The 16,297-nt window shown below is 34.9% G+C and overlaps 1 long non-coding RNA gene across 1 annotated transcript; it reads right to left on the bottom strand.

The window, feature by feature from the left end:
* Nucleotides 1-7,651: 7,651 nt before the first annotated feature.
* Nucleotides 7,652-11,049, bottom strand: LOC116559493. The gene is made up of 3 exons (XR_004272479.1): nucleotides 10,923-11,049; nucleotides 8,703-8,708; nucleotides 7,652-7,663 (listed from the first exon to the last, which is right to left on the bottom strand). It is a non-coding gene; the product is annotated as an uncharacterized LOC116559493 (long non-coding RNA).
* Nucleotides 11,050-16,297: the final 5,248 nt, after the last annotated feature.

Below are 16,297 nucleotides of genomic sequence, written 5' to 3'. Positions count from 1 at the left end.
TGAATGAGGTCCACCATTTGTCCTGTAGGTTTGTATTCTGAATCTCCCCAGTGTAATCACTTTCTGGATTTCTCTTTAGAAGACTTGTTCACAATGACATCCAGTCTTGCCATTATGAGGTCATTTTGCCAGGAAAAACACCAATTCTGTGTTAAATTTTTTTCTTTTTTTTTTAAAGACTCAATTTTGTCAGATTCAAAATAAAGTATTTGAGAAAGTACTCTGTAATGAGAGAATATATAAAGACTTGCATGTGAAGAAACGCTGCTTTCTGAAGAACTATTTAGGGAAGAAAATTGCCTGTATTCATATATAATTTCTACTTTTTTGATTATACCATATAACTAAAGGTCTTTATCTCAAAACTAGATGTGTGTTTTGGGGCCCATTTATGACCAAATGTGTCAATGTCTGACCACCTAATGGAAGAATACTTTGCAATGATTGCAATGATGTGTAAAAAATCTGCTTTTTTTAAAAAGCTGGATATAGTAGATAAAGTGTTTAGTGTTTACCAAGGCTATCAAAATATTTGAGCTGTCATTTGGCATTGGCATTCTGTCTGGAAAACTCATGACCTAGCAAAATCTCAAATCACTTGGTATTTTTAAAAAAATTTAGCCTGAAAATCATCCTTGAGATATAATTTGAATATATTAAAAGTCTTTGATTTTAAATGAGCAAATGATGTTTTGACAGTGTACACTGTAACATGACCACCATCAGAATCATGATATGGAATAATTCCATAATCTTCAAAATTCTTCTTGGGCCTCTCTGCAGTCTGTCCCTCTCCCAAGTCCTGGTCTGATATGGTTTGGCTGTATCTCCACAAAAATTTCACTTTGAATTGTAACAATCCCACATGTCAAGAGTGGGACCAGGTGGAGATAATTGAGTCACAGGGGCAGTTTCCCCCATACCGTTTTCATGGTAGCAAATATGTCTCATGAGATCTGATGACTTTATAAATAGGAGTTCTCCTGCAAAGACTCTCTTGCCTGCCACCAGGTAAGACATTACTTTGCTCTCCTTTGCCTTCCACCATGATTGTAAGGCCTCCCCAGCCATGTGAGACTGAGTCAATTAAATCTCTTTTCTTTATAAATTACCCAGTCTCAGATATGTCTTTATTAGCACCATAAGAATAGACTAATACAGGGTCCATGATGATGACTGATCTACCTAATTATTATCATTATAATATTGCCTTTTCTAAAATTTCATATAGATGGAAACATACAGTAGGTATTCTTTTAATAAAATTGTAACAGCTTTATTGAACTATAATTCATATACTATACAATTCATCATTTAAAGTGTACAATTCAATCATACACTTATAGTATATTCAGTGATATGTGCAACAATCACCTCAGTCAATTTTAGAACATATTCGTTACCTCAAAAATAAACCTCACACCTTTTAGATATCATTCCCCTACTTCCCTATCCTCACAATCCTAAGCAATCACTAATCTACTTTCTGTATAGATTTTCCTGTTCTGGACATTTCCTATGAATGGAAGCATATGACACATTTCTCCCATTCTGTGGACTGACACATTGACACATTTGGTCATAACATGTGGTCATTTGTGCCTGTCTTTTTTCATTTAGCATAATGTTTTCAAGGTTCATTCATGTTGTAGCATGTGTCAGTACTTCATTCCTTTCCATGGCTGAATAGCATTCCATTATATATACATGCTACATTGGTTGATATTAAATACATTCATCAGTTGATAGACATTTGGGCTGTTTCTACCTTTTGGCTACTATGAATATATTACTATGAATATTTGTCTTAAGTGTGGGCATATATTCTGGATGAAGTAGAATTTCTGGATCATAGGGTAACTATTTTTAATTATTTGAGAAACAGCCAGGCTGTTTTCCTAAGCATTGGCATCATTTTACATTCCAACCTGTGGTGTCTGAGGGTTCTGATTTCTCCGGGTTCTTGCTAATTGTCTGACTCTTTGATTCTAGTCATTTTAGTCAGTTATATCTCATTGTGGTTTTGGTTTGCATTTTTCTTTTTTTTTTTTTTTTTCTTAAACCACTGTATGATTATCCTGCCATCTACTAAGTCACTGGGTTTGCATTTTTCTAATGACTAAGGATGTTGAGCAACTTTTTACATGCTTTTTGACCATTTGTATCTTTTTTTTACAGAAATGTCTGTTCATATCCCTGCCCACTTAAAAATTATTAGTATTTTTTATTGAATTGTAAGAGTTTGTCTTGTATACTGGATACAAGTTTCTTGTATTAGATTAAATGCAAATTCCTAGATGCGAATGAGATACAAAATTTTCAAAGGTTTTCTACCATTTTGTGGCTTTTTCTTTTCACTTCCTTGACGGCATCCTTTGAATCAAGACATTTTGAATTTTGATGAAGTCAGTTTACCTATTTTTGTTTGTTGCTCATGCTTTTAGTGTCATTTCTATGAGTTGCTGGTGCTTGTACTGTCATTTCTATGAATTATTTGCTAAATCCAGGTGATAGTTTTACCTATGTTTTTCTCTGAGTATTTTATAATTTTAGCTCCCACATTGAGTACTTTGATCTATCTTGAGTTAATTTTGTGTAAGGAAAGTTTAAGAATCTAATTTCATTCTTTTGCATGAAGCTGCACAGTTTTCTCAGCACCATTTGTTTTAAAGACTATTCTTTCCATATTGAATGGTCTTGGCATCTTTGTCTAAAAACAGTTAACTAGAGAGTCCAGGATTTATTTCCGGACTCTCAATTCTATTCCATAAATCTACGTGTTTGTCCTTCTGCCAGTACCACACTGTCTTCATTACTGTTGCTTTGTAGTAAGGATTGAAATTGGGAATTGTGTGTGTCCTCCAACTTTGTTCTTTTTTAAGATTGTTTTGGCTATTCTCTTTCCTGTTCAATTCCATATGAATTTAGAATAAGCTTTCCAATTTCTACAAAGTCAGCTGAGGTTTTGATGAGAAGTTAGTTAAATCTGTTGATTAGCTTGGTAAGTATTGCCATCTTAACAATGTTACATCTTCCCATCTAAGAACATGGAATGTTTTTTCAACTATTTGATCTTATTTAATTTCTTTTGATAATTTTTTAGTTTTCAGAGTATAAGTTTTGCACTGTGTTTTCAAATTGATTTCTAAGTATTTTTGATGCTATTGTAAGTGAAATTGTTTTCTTAATTTCATTTTCAGTGAGTTATTTGGAATTACACAGAACTACACTGATTGTTACATATTGGTCTTGTATCCTACAACCATGCTGAACTCATTTATTAGATCTAAATTTTTAAAAAATGGATATCTTAAGATTTTCTACACACAAGATCATCTCTTCTGCAAATATAGATTGCTTTAACTTCTTCCTTTCCACTCCAGATGGCTTCTGTTTTTTATTTTTCCTCCCCCTCCCTCCCTCCCTCCCCACCTTTCTTCCTCTTTCTCTCTTTCCTTCTCTCTCTCTTTCTTTCTTTTTTGCCTAGTTGTCCTTACTAGTACCTTCAGCACAATGTTGAATAGGAGTGAAAAAGGATACCTTTGTCTTGTTCTTGCTCTTAGGAAGAAGTATTTAGTTTTGTACCATCAAGCATGTTTGTTGTGGGTATTTTATAGATGCCCTTTATCTAGCTGAGGAAATTCCTGTCTATCCCTAGATTTTTGAGAGAGAGAGTGTGTGTGTGTGTTTAATCATAAAAGGGTTTTGGATCGTATTGAATGCTTTTTCTGCATTACTGAGATGATCATGTAATTTTTTAAAGTTCTATTGAATATATGTATTATATTGATTTTCTGATATTAAACCAACTTGAATTCTTAGAATGAACTTCATTTAATTTTGATATATAATTCTTTTTATATATTGTTGGGTTCAGTTCACTAGTGTTGTGTTAAAGGTTTTACATCCATGCTTATAAAAGATATTGGTCTAGGCCTGGCGCGGTGGCTCATGCAGTAATTCCAACACTTTCGAGGCTGAGGTGGGTGCATCATTTGAGGTCAGGAGTTCAAGAGCAGCCTGGCTAACATGGTGAAACCCCGTCTCTACTAAAAATCCAAAAATTAGCTGGGCGTGGTGGTGGGTGCCTGTGATCCCAGCTAATCGGGAGGCTGAGGCAGGAGAATCACATGAACCCGGGAGGCAAAGGTTGCAGTGAGCTGAGGTCACACCCTCACACTTCAGCCTGGGCAACAGAGGGAGACTCCATCTCAAAAAAAAAAAAAAAAAAAAATACTATTGTTTTCTTTTCTTGTGATGTCTTGTCTGTTTCTGGCATCAGGGTAATACTGGCTTCATAAAATAATTTGAAATGTGTTCGCCCCTCTTTAATTTTTTAAAAGAGTTTGTGAAGAATTATTATTCTTTGAATATTTGGTAGAAGTCAACAGTGAAATAATCTGAGGCTGGTCTTTTCTTTGTGGGTAGTCTTTTGATTACTAATTCAACCTTCCTGTTTGTTATAGGTCTAGTAAAATGACTTACTTCTCTTTAAATCAGTTTTGATAGTTTGTGTCTTTGTAGATATTTGTCCATTTCATCTAAATTGTCCAATTTTTGCCTTACAATTGTTCATGTAATTCCTTTATAATTATTTATATTTCTGTAAGTTTGTGTTCCTTCTTTTATTTCTGATTCTGGGGATTTGAATCTCCTCTCTTTTTATCATGGTCAATCTAACTAAAAGTTTGTCATTTTGGTTGACCTTGTCAAAGAAACATTTTTTGTCTCTATAGGTCTTCTCTATTACTTTTCTATTCTGTGTTTCTACCCTAATCTTTGTTATTTCCTTTTTTCTGCTTGCTTTATGTTTAGCTTGCTCTTCTTTTTCGAGCATCATAAAATAGAAGGTTGGGTTATTGATTTGAGTTCTTCTTTCCTAATGTAGGAATTGTAACTATGAATTTTCCTCTAAGCAGTGTATTAGCAGTATTCTACTAGTGTTGATATGTTGTGTTTTCATTTTAATTTATTTCAAAGAATTTTATGTTTTTCCTTTTGGTTTTTTCTTTGGTCCATGGGTTATTTAGGAGTGTGTTATTTAACTTCCACAACATTAGGGACTTTTTCTGCTATCAATCTCTAGTTTTGTTTCATTGTGGTTGGAGAATATATTAGTGATACTTTTATTTTAAAACATTTATTGAAGTTGTTGTGTGGTGTATTAGGCCATTTTCACATTGTTATAAAGAAGTATCTGAGACTGGGTAATTTATAAGAAAATAGGTTTAGTTGCCTTCTGGTTCTTCAGGCTGTACAGAAGCATAACACTAGCATCTGCTTCTAGGGAGGCCTTAGGAAACTTACAATCATGGTAGAAGGTGATGGGGGAGCAGCCATCTCACATGGCAGGAGCAAAAGTAAGAGAGAATGTGTGTGGAATGGAGAAGTGCCACACATTTTTAAATGACCAGATCTCATGTGTACTCAGAGCGAGAGCTCACTTATCACCAAGGGGATGACCCAAGCCATCTATGAGGGATCTGCCCCCATGATCCAGTTACTTCCCACCAGGTCCCACCTTTAAGATTGAGGATTACATTTCAACATGAGATTTGGGCAGGGACAAATATCCAAACTATATGACATAGCATATGGGCCTATCCTGGAAGTAGGTACTCATTTGTTTCTGTCTCTCCTTCTTTAGTAGAGTGCTTTGAGATTCATCCAAGAGATTGCAGGCATCAGTAGCTCCTTTTAATCACTGAATAATACTTTATCATATGGATATGGATATGCCACTACTGTGCATCTATAATCTAGTTGATGGATATTAGGTTTTTATTGAGTTTTTCACTATTATGAATGAATCTGATATGAACATTCACATGTAAGACTTTGTGTGTGTATCTATATCTATCTATCTATCTATCTATCTAATTCTCTCTATATAACATACATATACATTAACATGAATGTTCATAGTAATTTTTTTTTTTTTTTTTTTGGTAACAGCCATAAATTAGAAACAACTCAGGTATTCTTCCACAGGTTAATGTTATGGTTGTGTATTCATGCCATGGACTACTGTGTAGCAACAAAAAGAAAAAAAGTATTGATACAACAAATTGGTTGTATCTCAAGGGGAAAAAAAGCCCATCTCAGAAGATTACGTACTGTGTAATGCCATTTATAAAATTTTCTTGATATAACAAAATTATAAAGATGGAGAACAGATTGGTGGCTACTGGGAATTAGAGATGGTGGTGGGTGGTGTGCCATAAAAGGATACCATGAAGGAGCCTTGTGGTGATGGAACACTTCTGTGTATGGTAGTAGTTATACAAATCTAAACACATGATAAAATTGCATAGAAATTACACACATATAAATATATATGCAAAATGATGAAATTTAAGTAAGCTCTGTGGACTGTACCAATGTCAATTTTCTGGTTTAGATATTGTACTATATTTAAGCAAGAAGCTGGGTGAAGAATACGTGAGATCTACCTATCCTTTTTTTTTTGGCACCGCTTGTGAATCTATAATTATTTCAAAATGAAAAGTTTGAAATACAGATATGTATTTTTCATTACCTGGAAAATATATATCCCAATGTGGATGTTCTTGATTTTTGTGTAGTGTGTTTTTGCTTTATGTTTAACAATAATGCCTGATTAAGGTCTGGGAAGGAAGGCTGTATGACAGAAACACACTGTATTTTTCAGTGTTCAAATGCATGGTAATAAGTATTTGTCTTATACTCATAATTTTTATTTAAAAAAAAATTTAAAAAGTTAAAACCAGTTAATCAGCTAAAAGTTATCTCCACTGAGGTGACAGCATTTAGCATTCACCAAGTTAAAAGTATGTACTTGTATTTATTTTAGAATAATGGTTCTTAACTTTTCTTGATTCATAATACCTTAAAATCTAAGGAAGGCTATGCACACATCTTAGAAATGTATTTTTTTTAAGTTTGATCTTAGAATCAGGGAGTACATGTGCAGGTTTGTTACCAAGGTATTGCATGATGCTGAGATTTGGAGTATGATCAAACCTATCACCCAGATAGTGAGCATAGTAACCAACAGGTGGTTGTTCAGTAATCATCTCCACTTCTCTCCCCAACCTAGTAGTCCCCAGTGTCTATTGTTCCCATCTTTTTGTCTATGTGTACCCCATGTTTAGCTCCAACTTATAAGTAAGAATATGTGGTATTTGGTTTTCTGTTCCTGTGTTAATTTGCTTAGGAAAACAGCCCCTACCTGCATCCATGTTGCGGCAAAGAACTTGATCTTGTTCTTTTGTATAGCTGCATAGTGTTTCATAGTGTATATGCACCACATTTTCTTTATCCAATCCACCAATGATAGGCACCTGGGTTGACTCTATGTTTTTGCTATTGTGAATACTGCTGCAGTGAACACATGAGTACATGTATCTTTTTGGTAGAAAATAATTTCTTTTTTTGGGAGTATATACCCAGTAATGGTAGTTCAACTCTTAGTTCTTTGAGGAATCTCTAAACTGTTCACCACAATGGCTAGACTAACTTGCCTTCCCACCAGCCATGTATGTGTCTGTTTTCTCTGCAGCCTTGCCAATATCTGTTTTTTGCTGTTGTTATTGTCTGTTTGTTTGTTTGCTTGCTTGCTTTTTAACACAGCCCACTCTTACTGCTTGGAGATAGTATCTCATTGTGGTTTTAATTTGTATTTCTCTGATAATTAGTGATGATGAGCACTTTTTTATATGTTTTTTTTTTGGCCACGTATATGTATTTTTTTGAGAAAATATTTGTTCAGGTCCTTTGCCCACTTTTTAATGGGTTTATTTGTTTTTTTGCTTATTGGTTTGTTTAAATTCCTTATAGATTATGGATATTAGACCTTTGTCAGATGCATAGTTTTTGAATATTATCTCTCGTTCTATAGGTTGTCTGTTTAATCCCTTGATAGTTTTTCTTCCTGTGCAGAAGCTCTTTAGTTTAACTAGGTCCCTCTTAGTAAATTTGTGTTGCAGTTGCTTTTGAGGAATTAGCCATAAATTATTTGTGAAGGCAGATACAGAGAAGGGTATTTCCTAGGTTTTCTTCTAGGATTTTTACAGTTTGAGGTTCTACATTTAAGTCTCTAATGCATCTTTAGTTAATTTTTGTATGCGGCAATAGATAGGGCTCCAGTTTCATTCTCCTGCAAATGTCCAACCAGTTGTCCCAACATCATTTATTGAATAGGGAGTCTTTTCCCTATTGCTTATTTTTGTTGGATTTGTTAGAGATCAGTTTGTTGTAGGTGTGTGGCTTTATTTCTGGGTTCTCTATTCTCTTCCATTGGTCTATGTATCTGTTTTTGTACCAGTACCATGCTGTTTTGGACATTGCAGCCATGTGGTATAGTTTGGAGACAGGTAATATGATGCCTCCAACTTTGTTCTTTTTGCTTAGGATTGCTTTGTCTATTCAGGCTCTTTTTTGGTTCCATAAGGATTTTAGAATATTTTATTTCTATTTCTGTGAAAAAAAATGACATTGGTACTTTGATAGGAATAGTGTTGAATCTGCCCCTTTAATGATATAGATTCTTCTGACCCATGAGCATAATATTTTTTTTAAATTTTTGGCATCATCTTTGATTTATTTCAGCAGCATTTGTAGTTCTCCTTGTAGAGATCTTTCATTTCTTTGGCTAAATATGTCCTGAGGTATTTTATTTCTTATTTTGGCTATTGTAAATGAGATTGTCTTCTTGATTTGACTCTCAGCTTGAATGCTATTGGTGAATATAAATCCTACTGATTTTTGTACATTTATTTTGTATCATGAAATGTTACTGAGGTTATTTATCAGTTTTAAGAGCATTTTGGCAGAGGTTTTTTTTTTAGGGTTTTCTAGGAATAGAATGATCTCAGCAGTGAAGAAAGATAATTTGACTTTTTTTTTTTTCCTCTTTGGATACCTTTAATTTTTTTCTCTTGCCTGATCACTTTTACTCTTCAAGTAAAATATGGAAAAGGGGTGATGAAAGCTGGCATCCCTGTGTTCTTCCAGTTCTTAGGGGGAATGCTTCCAACTTTTGCCTATTCAGTATGATGTTGGCCATGGTTTATCAAAGATGCTCTTGTTATTTTGAGGTATATTCCTTTGATGCCTAGTTTATTGGGTGGTTTTATCATGAAGGGATGTTGGATTTTATCAAATGCTTTTTCTGCTTCAATTGAGATGATCATATATGTTTTTTAAATTATTGATGTGATGAATCACATTTATTAATATGCATATGTTGAACTATCCTTTTGTCCCAGGAATAAAGCTCACTTAATTATGGTGAATTACTTTTGTGATGTGCTGCTGGATTCAGTTTACTACTATTTTGTTGAGTATTTTTGTGTCTATGTTTATCAGAAATATTGGCCTGCAGTTTTCTTTTTTATGTGTCCCTGTCAGATTTTGGTTTTAGGATGATACTAGTTTTGTTTAATGGGTTAGAGAGGAATCCTTCCTTCCTGATTTTTTGGGGACAGTTTCAGTAGGATTGATGCCAGCTCTTCTTTGTATGTGTGGTAGAATTTGGCTTTGAATCCATCTGTTTCAGGGTTTTCTTTTTGCTTGATAGATTTTTTAAATTACAAATTCAATTTCATAACTCATTATTTGTCTGTTTGGTATATGTGTTTCTTCTTGTTTCAGTCTTGGGAAGTTGTATGTTTCCAGAAATGTATCCATTTTCTTTAGGTTTTCTAGTTTGTGTGCATAGAGATGTTCATAGTAGTCTCTGAGGATCTTTTGTATTTCAGTGGAATCAGTTGTAATTCACCTTCGTCATTTCTGATTATGCTTATTTGGATCTTTTCTCCCTCCTTTCTTTGTTAATTGGGCTATTGGTCTATCAATCTTGTTTATCCTTTCAAAAACAATTTTTTGTTTTAATGATCCTTAGTAGTCTATTTTGTCTCCATTTCATTTAGTTGTCCTCAATTTTAGTTATTTCTTTTCTTCTACTAGTTTTGGGTCTAGTTTGTTCTTGATTTTCTAGTTCTTTTAGGTGTGACATTAGGTTGTTGATTTTGGAGTTTACTCTCTTTTTGATGTATGTGTTTAGTGCTATAAACTTTCCTTTTAATGCTGCCTTTGTCACATCTCTGAGGTTTTGGTGAGTTTTCTCTCTGTTTTCATTTGTTTCAAAATTTTTTTTGATTTCTATCTTAATTTCATTGTTTACCTAAAGTCATTCAGGAGCAAGTTGTTTAGTTTCCATATGTTTGTATGGTTTTAAGAGTTCCTATTCAAAATCATTTATATTTTTGTGCCACTGTGGTCTGAGAAAATGCTTGGTATAATTTCAGTTTTTTTGTATTTAAGAATACTTGTTTTATGACAGAGCACATGGTCAATCTTAGAGTCTGTTCCATGTGCAGATGGAAAGAATGTATATTCTATGGTTGTTGAGTAGAGTATTCTGTAGATGTCTATGAGGTCAAATTGACTAAGTGTCCAATGTAAGTGCAGAATTTCTTTGTTAGTTTTCTGCCTCAATTATCTAATGCTGTCAATGGGATGTTGCAGACCCCCACTATTATTATGTGGCCATCTATCTCTTTTCTTAGATAGACACTACTACACTAGATATAGTAGTGATTGTTTTTATAAATCCTAGTGTTCTAATGTTAATTGTGTATATATTTAGGATAGTTAAATATTCTTGTTGAACTGAACCCTTATCATTATGTAATAATCTTCTTTGTCTTTTCTTACTGTTTTTGGTTTAAAGTCTGTTTTATCTGATATAAGAGTAATGACCCCTGCTCTTTTTTGTTTTTTATTGTTGCATGCATAGATCTTTCTTCATCCCTTTACTTTGAGCCTATGGCTGTTATTTACGTGTGAGATGGGTCTCTTGAAGACAGGAGATGAATGGATCTTGTTTTTTTAATTCAATTTCCACTTTGTCTTTTAAGTGGAGCATTTAGGCTGTCTACATTCTGTTGAGAGATGCTGAGTACATGATTGCTGAGAAATGTTGAGTGTATGATAAAATATTTTGTTTGCTAGGAAGAATGATGGCAAGGAAAACCTAGCCACCCCCCCCCTCCCAACCAAGTGGAAAACTACTTGGGGCATTCTTAAGTGGCAGGACATACAATTCTTTAAGCGTGGGACATCTGACACTGCCCCCATAGCTCCCTCATGGGGAATACTTTTTAGTTTGTGATCAATGGTAAGCAGGCACCAGCTGCTTACTTGGCATATTTTGTGTTATAAGAAAATAGCGAAAATCTGTTTGTTAATAACAATCACCTATTCAGAGAGAATAAATGCATGGTTTAGAGTCTGCTTGAGGCCTTCAGCCTGGAATGCTGGAATGTTGTCAGCCTCCTGAGGCTCTCAGCTTGGAAGGCTGCTGGCCCCTCAGATAGTCCCACTTTGTTCTTCTATCTGGGTGTCTGCTTTGTAATTCCTTCAGTGCTGCCTGGGTGGGGGTTCTCTATGGCAGTGCTAGCCTGGGTAACATTCAAAGTTAATATTGATATATGAGGTTTCATCCCTGTCATAGTGTTAGCTAGTTGCTTTGCAATTTTGATTACATAGTTGCTTTATAGGGTCTGTGGGCTTTGTATTTACATATGCTTTTGTGGTGGCAAGTATTGTTCCTTTGTTTCCATTTTTAGAACTTCCTGATGCATTTCTTCTTACATCAGCCTGGTGGTGATGAATTCCTTCAGTGTTTGCTTCTCTAGGAAGGACTTTACTTCTCCTTTGTTTATAAAATTTAGTTTAGTAGGATATGAACTTCTTGGCTGGCATTTCTTTTCTTTAAGAAGGCTAAAACTAGGCCCCCAATCCCTTCTGGCTTGTAAGATTTCTGCCGAGAAGTCTGCTGTTAGTTTGATGGAATTCCTTTTGTAGATAGTTGAACTCTTTCCTCTAGTTACTGTCAAGATATTCTTTCATGTTTACCTTGGATTGTTTGATGACTATATGCCTTGAGGATGGTTATCTTATGTAGTATCTCACAGGAGTTTATGAATTTTTTTGTTATCTGTATGCCAATGTGTCTTGCAATACTGGGGAAATTTTCTTGAATTATACCCTCAATTTGTTTTCCAAGTTACTTACTTTATCTTCTTCTCTCTCAGGAATGCCAATAAGTCACAGGTTTGGTCGTTTTATAGAGTCTCATATTTCCCCAAACTGTTGGTTATTATTTTAATTCTTTTTATTTTTTTCTGACAGGGTTAATTTAAAAGACCAGTCTTCAAGCTCTGAAATTATTTCTTCTGCTTAGTTGGATCTGTTGTTAAGACTTCCAACTACACTTTGAAATTCTTGTAGGAAATTTTTGAACTCCAGAATTTCTGGGGTTTTTTTCTTAATATAATTATGTTGTCTTTCAAATCTTAGATTGTTTTTCTGGCTTCTTTATATCGGATTTCGATTTTCTCTTGGATCTCATTGAGCTTTCTTGCTTTCTTTCTCATTGAGCTTTTCTTTCTTTCATATTCTGAATTCTATGTGTGTCACTTTAGATATTTTATTGTGACTAGGATCCATTGTGAGGGAGCCAAAACACTATGGCTTTTTGTATTGCCAGAGCTCTAATGCTGAATCCTCATCTGAGGAAAGGAATGCTTCTTTTCTTGAATATGCTATTGTTTGGATAGGGCTTTAAAATTTTTAATTCATTTTTCCATTGAGGGTATGATTATAGTGTATGTTGTGTTTGATTGGTGTTATTTCTGGATACTCTCAGAGGGCTAAGGTTCTGTATGTGTTCCTTGGTTGCAGATAGGCTCATGCAGTTGCTTTTTCAGATGCTGTATGTCATAGCAATGTATTTTGTTTGATGGTGTAATTCAGGCTATAGTCCAGTAGATGGTAATGTAGGAACAAGTAGGTAGGCTGTAGGCTGTCAGTGCGTATTTGTCCCCATCTGGGGAGGAGCTACTGAAGTGCAGAAAGCAGTCTCCAGAGTATGTGCTTAACTTCAGCATGGGTAGACTCATTGGAGAAGTGGGGAAAGCAACCTTGCCCGGTGTGCACTCATCATGATCCTGGTTATTGGAAATAACCAGAATCATGTCTGTAACAGTGCAGAGGGGAGGGGACAGTGGTGAACGATAACCCCCTCTTCATGTCTGTTCCCAGCCTTTACTGATGCCCCCTTCAGGGGTTGGCATTGCACCCGTGATTCCTTTTTCTCAGGGGAGGCTTTGACAGGCTGTCTTCTCCACTTCCTTGGGGTGGTGTGTACTGAGGGTTAGTTCTCCTGGAAACACACAACTTATTGGAGATCCACCAGTTCCCTGTGCTTGCCAAGGTCAAAGTGGGATATGGGAATTGTCTGTGGGAGGTCTGGTGGTACTATAGTTCAAGAGTAGAGCTCCAGTTAAGAGAGTGGTGCCACAGATGCACAACTATTATGGGTCCACTCTCTCAACCGGGATGTGAGAGGGTGTTGCATGGCTGTGTAATCTGGCCACCCAGTTCTCTGTTCGAGGGAAGATCTTTAACTGACACTGACATGGATAGTGTTGTTGTTGGTCGTAGGGGCAGAGGTACTCCCCATTAGTTTAGCAGTCAGCAGACTGTCAGGCGGTTAAAGGGAACAGAGAAGCACTCCTACCTATCCTTTCTGCAGGGTTCTGGCTGAGGGGTAAATCTTAGCCAGACTTTCGATGCTTTTTTTTCTGTGCTCCCCACTTCTTCATGTGGGCACTCCAAGAGGTTCTGGCTATCCTCCCTCCATTTTCCGCTCAAAACTTGATTATGCACCAGTAACTTTGATCTTCCAAGAACTGGCATACAATGTCCGTAGTCAGCCATGTGGCAGTCCAATATTCAGTGGGCAGATTTCCATGTGTAGTTCAAGGGCTTAACTTCTTCCATAGCCCACAGCTTCAGAGTCTTCACCTTGAGACTGATGACTCCAGCAGGGCACTCAGGTCCATTTGACAACCTGTGAACTCTAAGTGCCACAAATTCAAATGTCCAGTGTGAGAAGATTTTTAACTATAAATTTAAGCTGTTGAAATATTTTTTTGTTTTGGAATTGAAAATAAAATTACAGCTTTTATGGTACTGAAAGAGCAAAGGTAGGTATTTTCTTAAAGCAGCACTTTGTTTTTAAAATGAGTTTAAAATCTGCATATGAGTATCAATAGATTATAAGACGTTATATCCCACTTTATACTTTTCATTCTCTACAACTATAAAGACTCACTTTTCCTTCTAGGAATGCTATTTTAAATCATTCTTCATATGTTGAGTAATTATTCCTATACCTATATGAGGTAATCTATATACCCGAAATGTATAAATTAAACTGAAATGTGAGTTTCATTTTCCATTGATTTGTAATATAGTTAAATTTTCTATTCAGCTAATTTAGGAAATTTGTTCATTGTAATTGGACTGAGTGTGACTATATGATTTACTGCTTCTTTCAATTTATGTATTGAGTCCTGCAAAATATTTCTGAATGTTATTTTGAGGATTGTTATGTCAACTACATTTATTCTGCTCTCTGTAGTAGTAAGATGTCTGCTTTTCAGAACTTGCCTTTTCTAGTGTATAGAGAGCACATTAGCACTGCTGTCTCTATAAAGCAAATTGACTTCTCATTCTTAGACCTTTGCTCATTGCTAATTACCACCATTTCACCCTTTCTTTATCAGTTGTTCTGAATATTTTTTTCTGTCTTGAAATTTGTTACTTCTTTATAATAGTACCTCTTCAGTAAGCAAATCAAAGCAATTACTTATTTGGTCTTTCAACTTTATGTCTTTGTAAAATGTATCCACATACTCACTTCTTTCTTTCTTTCCATTCAGTGAGAATGATATTTGTTGCTCTCTTACAGAGTGTACTTTTTGACTATAATTAATAGTGAAATCTATATTAGTAATTCTAGAAGAAATTAGACTTGCATTCTGTATTTGTCTAAAAAAATCAACTCAGTTAAAAGTAAGTATGTGAGATATTATGCATATAAATTAGCTCAATTTAGCCATTTCACAGTGTATACATGTTTCAAAACATGTTGAACATGATCAATATATACAATTTTTATTTTTTAATTAAAAATATATTTAAAAAATAAACTGTATTCTTGGCACCCAGATAAGATTAAAAATACATACAACTCTGAGAAATGTGTTTGGTGGGTGACACATAATCTTTATATTCTAGTCCGGTTTACAGAAGTATAATTTCCATAGAATAAGATTAAATAATTTTAAATGTAAAATGTAAATTTTTACAATGTTTCGTTCAATTTTATTCAAATTTAATGTAAATTTCAATGTGATTTTAACAAATATAGTGCTATGTCGAACACTATAATCAAGACATAGAATAGCCATAGCACCTAAAAAGGTTCCCCATACCCTTTTGTAACCAACCATTCTCCTCACCTCCAGCCATAGAAAACTATTGATCTCTTTTCTGTCTCTATTGTTCACCTTTTGTGATAATATCATGTAAATGGAATCATATAGTGCATAGCCCTTTGAGCCTGACTTCTTTTACTTAGGATAATTCATTTGAAAGTCATCCATGTTGTTGCATGTGTCAATAATGCATTCCTTTTCATTGGTGGATGGTACTTCATTGCATGGATGTACCACCATTTTTTAAATCTACTTATTAACTGAAGAATATTTGGATTGAGTGGATTATTGAGTGATGTGGTGTTTGTTAAGCTTTACAAGAAATTACCAGACTGCTTTCCAGAGTAGCCATGCCATTTTGTATTTCCATCAGCAACATATAAGAGTTGCAGCTGCTCTGCATTCTCAGAAGCACCTGGTTCTGTCAGAATTTTAAATTTTATTGTATTCATTTTAATGATTGTGTAGTGGTATGCTATTGGGGTTTTAATTTGAATTTCCCTAATGAGTAATGATATTCAACATTTATTATCAGCTCAGTACTTGGTCTACTGAACCATATTGAATAGGTAAAATAAAATAAAATATGATAAAATCAAAGTATAACTATTTTCAGAGAAGGCCAGACCTCACCAAGTAGATATAGCTACATGGACCATAGTACCAGCTAGATACCTGTATGTTTAAATTAGCAAAGGGCAAGTGGATCAGAACCCAGCCTTAGCTAAACTTTGTCTGAATAGCACTTGTCTTAAGCTAGAATTCCTCAACAAACTGTGTTTGATAAGAGTTTGCAGGCAGTCATTCACTTTTAGAAGTTATCTTCTAAAGAGATAGAATTAGAGGCTGGGGTGATGAAACAAAGATTCAAGAGTTACTGAGCTGATCACGTCTAGGGCGGCTGTACCTCAATTCTGGATCAAGGTGCAGTTTCCCTGAAGCAGCTATAACATTGCCTTTGATTT

This window comes from Sapajus apella, unplaced genomic scaffold (genome assembly GCF_009761245.1).
Source record: "Sapajus apella isolate SASKATOON/1434 unplaced genomic scaffold, GSC_monkey_1.0 scaffold23, whole genome shotgun sequence".
In the NCBI taxonomy this organism is placed as follows: Eukaryota; Metazoa; Chordata; class Mammalia; order Primates; family Cebidae; genus Sapajus; species Sapajus apella.
The sequence above is the reverse complement of the archived record's forward strand: the minus strand, read 5'-3'. Positions and strand labels throughout refer to the sequence as shown.